Source organism: Micrasema longulum, unplaced genomic scaffold, assembly GCF_059751315.1.
Source record: "Micrasema longulum isolate JH-2025_06_02 unplaced genomic scaffold, ASM5975131v1 h1tg003564l, whole genome shotgun sequence".
Taxonomy (NCBI): Eukaryota; Metazoa; Arthropoda; class Insecta; order Trichoptera; family Brachycentridae; genus Micrasema; species Micrasema longulum.
The window spans coordinates 5797-11592 of NW_028280609.1; positions in this window are offsets into that span (position 1 = coordinate 5797).

Genomic DNA, 5796 nt, shown 5'->3' on the forward strand with positions numbered 1-5796 from the left:
TACAATGCTAATTTGGTGGATATCCATTAAAATATTATTCAATAAATTATCATATTTTTTTAGCAAAGTTGTTTTATACACGCTTACTTTATTATTATTTACGAATGTTCAGGGCGGCCTCCGTGGTGTAGTGGTCAAGACGCTTGACTCGCACACGGAAGGTTCTGGATTCGATTCCCCGTGAGAACACAAAAATTAAATGTGATTTTTCTCAAGCCTGGGTATTCTGCGATGTAATTCATCACTGTAATGGCTTCCGGCTTCAGCACGGCTTCCTGGCCTGTTGTGGTGCAAAAAAGGAATTTAATTATTGTGGGTATGTTCGGAACGCCGAAATTTCCTAACTAACAAAAATCAATAAAAAAATTAATCAGAACAGCAGAATTAGATATTCTAATTATATGAGCCCTACTAATTTGATCACAATAATTGCTTTGTAAATTTTTCTGCGGCTATAATATGTTTTATCCATCTTCAGTCGTAGGTTCTTACTTGGATGTGAAAACGTTAACAAATATAAAAATTTACGTTAGTGAACTTACCTCCCTTAAATTAAAATTAATTAGCTGATCCCATGTTTCCATTTGAATTCGCAATAATTAATGCACACCATGAGTGACTAAAGTGCCGACCGGGTATATATACGCATATCTTTTTTTTAAATAGGAATTTACTTTGTGAAGAAAATTATTCATGCTTGTGGAGATGTGGGGCGTATTTGACAACATTTCTTAAAAAATAACATCAGAACCAATGTTTGTCTATTGAAAGCCGTATTCTCCGCCGATAAAACAGTTCGTTTAATAGTCATCAGCGTTGCCAACTCTACCGATTTTGAGACCATTTTTTTCCTTTATCTAATGGGCCTTCTACCAAAACATGATAACATCGCCCAAAAACAAGTTACATTAATTTACATATATCTATCTTCCGGATTCGATAAAACAGATTTTTAAACATTTTCCCTTCATTTTTTTTTTTATCTAAAATTTTTTTTTTCTTTGAACTTTTGAACAATTGGCAATTCTTATGACACATCTGCAGCTACTCCCCCTCCGCTCGCGGTTTTTAGATGGACAGCACAAATTTTAAGAGGTCGAAAACTCTGCCCTCCCCATGCGATTGGCCTTTGCGAAATAATAAATCTTGAGGTTGGGAACTATGGAGGTTGGCAACTCTGGTTGTCGTTCATCGACACATGTCAATCTGAAAGAGATTATTTGCGTTATCTTCGTTAACGTTATTTTTCATTTAAAAACATTAAACTGTCAGGAGGACGTTTTTTACGACACAGGAGAAACGAGTTAGTAAAAAAATATCCTATCATAATAAGCGTTGCCACACATTTTGGGGCAGTAAAAAGGCCTGGGACAAATTGACCGACGAATTCAACGCGAATCTATTCAATCAAAAGGTAAAAACTGTGTATTTGTTTGTGTTTCCATTTGAATTTCACAAAAAAAAAGTGTTGCATTTAATGGGTACAGAAATTATTAAATAGCAACAATAATATGTTTTATTTTAGAAGAAACGTGGGTAGATTAAAAAGTTTTCGGACAACATTAAGGCGAGGAAGAAAGCTGGGCATATTGTTGAAAAACAGAGCCACATGAATACTGGAGGCGGTTCCTTGTCTCCAGCAGCAGCGAGCAGTACTGAGCGCCATCCAGGAGACGAGTTCTCGGACCAGGCCACGGACATCGAACTGCGGTTCGCGAATGTCAGCGATGGCTTGGTGGACGGTTAGTTTCATTTTTATTATATTCTTATTGTCTGTTGCTGTGTTTTAATTTTGAATGCCTTAAAATGTCTCGCTTAGTAAGAAACCTTTTTTCAATTTAAAATACAACTTTTTATCATAAAATGAATGTACTTTTGTATTCATCGTTTAACAATTAGATTTTCCTACGCCATCTGGATCCAACGCGATAAATAATTTCTTCCTGGAATCGATTATGGCTGGTTCCTTGGAGTAAGCTGGGAGAGGTCTTAAAAATGCTTATTATTATTTTTTATTTGAACTTTTTGTGTCATTTACTTTTCTTCTTTTTCACTTTTCATTATTTATTTTCTTAATTTTTCGCCAATTCTCCTTTTAATCTAGTTTTATTTTTTTAAATTTTATTTCGTGCCTTACGGCATAGTAATAGAATAAGGATGGTATAGTAAAAATTGTTACTTATAAACCTCGTATAAAGTTATGCCCGAAATAGAGCTTGTATAGCGACCATAGAAACTTATTCCACGTTAAACCTCTAAAAAGACAGCATGTTTTCTAAATTGTTTAAATTCGAGATAAATGTAATTAATTTTGCTACTGAAAATGTGACAGATGACAGATCGCAGGCTTATTCCAGCGTTTTACCACGCTGGACGAAGGTAAAAACAGTTTTTTAAATGTTTTTTTTTTTTTAATTACTCCGCGTGTGACGTCACTAGTTCTCTTCGATGAGTTGTCCTGATTGGTGGCTTGGCTTCCCGAAAACTTGAAATCTATCACAGCACTCTATCATTACTTGATTTAGAAGAACTTGTGACGTCATTTTTATTAAAGTCATTAAAAAAATCCTACATTTTCTTGAAACTTCGCTGGACAATTAAATGCTTTAATTTTTACTGCGTGCAAGAAAACATTTTTTTAACCAATTTTACATAGCACGGAACTTCTTCATAGCAAAGATTTTTCATCAATACTTGGGTGATAGAACATACTTCAAGAATTTGTTCGATTTATTGTCAGTTTGTGTTCAGTAAAAATAAACGTTAAATAAAATATATCTAAAGCATAAAATAAACATTAAAAAACAAACAATAATGACTTAAGTAGGTACAGAATGCAAAATATTTTTTAATTTAAGTCTGAAATGGTTATTTTTATTTCTTATGATCGATCAGCTGTAATATAGCTATAACGTTGAGTTAATGTCTCGAATATTAAGTCTGATCTGACTCATTAGATTAATGTAGGCAGATCTGACATTTAGAGTAAAGCAACATATGTATGAGATAATATTTATGTTTACAATGCAGTTAACCTTTTTCAACGAAAGTGCCCATAAAAGTATATTGCCCTAACTAACCCGCGCAGGAAGCTAAGATCAAATCCGTTTGTTCAAAACCTAATCAAGCTATCGGACAAACCGTTCAGTATTTGTGCCCCAGGAAGGGAAACCTCAGAGGTCAAGACCTTTAAGGCCTAGGGTCACCTATAAACAAACATAGCCATGAGGTCGTTATAAAGCGGTAAATAAGCTAATCATAAATGGGACACAATTAGAGCTGCGCGTAACCGGTTATAATTAATAGTCGAATAATTATGAATATACGTGGTAACCGAAATATGGTATTTTCCTAAGTGGGAAATAACGTTAAAAATATAATACATATTTGGAGCGGATTTTTACGATTCCAAATCAATGTATTCAAAACAAGTTTTTATTTTCAGATTTCTGGGCCCCAAAATATTTTAATGTTACCCGGACATTGTAAAATTATGACCCACCCGGATTCAATTAAAAAAAATTGTAACAAATTGGTTACTGGGTTTAGGTCGGGATTCGAAATCGGAAAATTTACTCAAAATACATTCTTAAATAATAAAGGCTTAAAAATGAGCATATACAAAACGGCTCGCAGTTGGCATCACGTCATATTGACGTCACGCGTTATGACCGCCTACTGTGCTTCTAATAAACATCGCGTTCAAGTTTGGTCCCAAAACGTCATACGTGCCGTTTGTCCCGCAGGGCACGGACACTTGTTTTCGGGTAATTCAAAATATGCATATTTCAAACCTTTGTAGAAAATTTATCCGTTTCGCAAGAAAAAAATATTCGTAAAAACCTTCGTATTTTTTTGCTTGTTTAAAAATAAAAAAACACGAAAGCGACCTATTATTTGGCAAATTTCCTATGAAAGTTTTGAAAGTCTTTGAGTGTTTGTAAGGAGTGGTTATTTTTTATAAGCCCTGTAAATTCCTTGACTTCCATTATCCCTACTTTAAAATATTATCCATCTCCCGAAGGTGTGAAATCCAGTCTAAAAAATTAACCAACTGAAAATATTATTCATTAGATTTCCTGCTTCCCGGCAAGCATACAAAAAATAAACATAATTTTTCTTAAGCCTGGGTGATTGCGCTGTGATTCATCACTGTAATAGGCCTTCTGGCCTATTGTGGTGCAAAAAAAAACTGCTCCACGGGGGCCGTGTCATTGAATTTTTTTTCATAACCGCGTATAAACTATTCGATTACTTCCATTGATTGGTCGGCACATCACTAAACAAAATTGATAAACTGCCAAAGCAAACGCCTTGAAGGCTTCATATTTGATCAGGAACATAATGATCAAAATTTAGTTAGACCGTGAAGTCTATTATATCATAAAAAATACCCCGACATTAGAAATAATAGTAATCTTACCAACAAATGTTATTATTAGGTAATAACATTATCATAAAAGTTATTACACAATTACGTATGAAAGGTATAATTGATTTATTTATTTGATTTACAAACTGTATTTTTTTATGAATACAGAAATAATGCACATTAAGAAGACATTATATATTTTGAATCAATTACGTGGAGACTTGTTTTTTCCACATTAGCTCCTAAGTGGAGCATGTGGACATCATCAGACGCCTCCGGGTGACCATATTGCCGGCCAGCACTCTCGCCTACTCCAACGTCAATCTCGCGTCCCTCAGTACCGCCGAATGAAGCCGAAAGATCGTCATCGACGATGTGAAAGTGAAGAGACTGAGTTAAGATAAAACGCAGCCTGATTTTTCTTCATCCAAAGTATTACCGCATTTTCTCCCTGGATTATGCCACTTAGACGGTGATTTTTTATCTGATACTCTTTCTTTAAAAAAAAACAATCTAATATTTTTAGTTTTGGGGTGCAGAAAATAAGACAACGAAGCGTCTATTTTATCGAATTCAGTTAGGCAGAATGAATCAAATTTATAATTTAATTTTAAAGTCTTTCTATTTATTTATTTCAATTGTGAGGCAACTTTACCTAAAAGAGGCACTGACACACTTCTGGTCGATTAATAAGAGGTCTCAGCAAAACGTTTGTACGAGGTTTTCCCAGGGAATAAATTATGTTAAAACAAAAAAACGCGGACGGCTTTTGCTTAGAGACACCTCTCCTTTATCGTACCGGGAGTGTTACATATTTTGGAAGCGTGTATTAAGCTCTCAAAGACAAAATCTTTTTTCAAAAAAGAGTTTCAGGATTGGATTTTCCTTTGGGGGAGGGATTTTCAAATATTTGAGTTGGTTTTATTTCAATTTTATCTTTTATTTTTTCGTTTATTTTAAACTTTTTTTGATTGCATGTTGTTTTTTATATTTAATTTGCCATGTACTTTTTAATGATGTTTTTGTTACATGTAGTAAATACGGTGATATTGACTGTAAAAGTTTTATACGTTTATTCGTCCCAACTCAACACAGGACTTTGGTTCCATGGAATTGGGACTTGTGTCTCAATAAATGTTAAATGAACATATTGTGAATAAATAAAAATTAAATGAACAAAAAAAATTACATTTGCAACGCCGTGCAGCGACGGTTATATCACAGGAAAAGTTCATTATTGAAATTATATTACATTAGTAAGGCTTCTTGTATAGGTACATTTCTTTCATTCCTTAATTTGCTGGCAAAAATGACAGTCTCCGTGCTTTCAATACTATTTGGATATTATAATCTTCACATTCTTGACATTGGATTGCGGTACATTACTGAACTAATCTCATGTGAAACGTTTTTGGGTTTCTAAA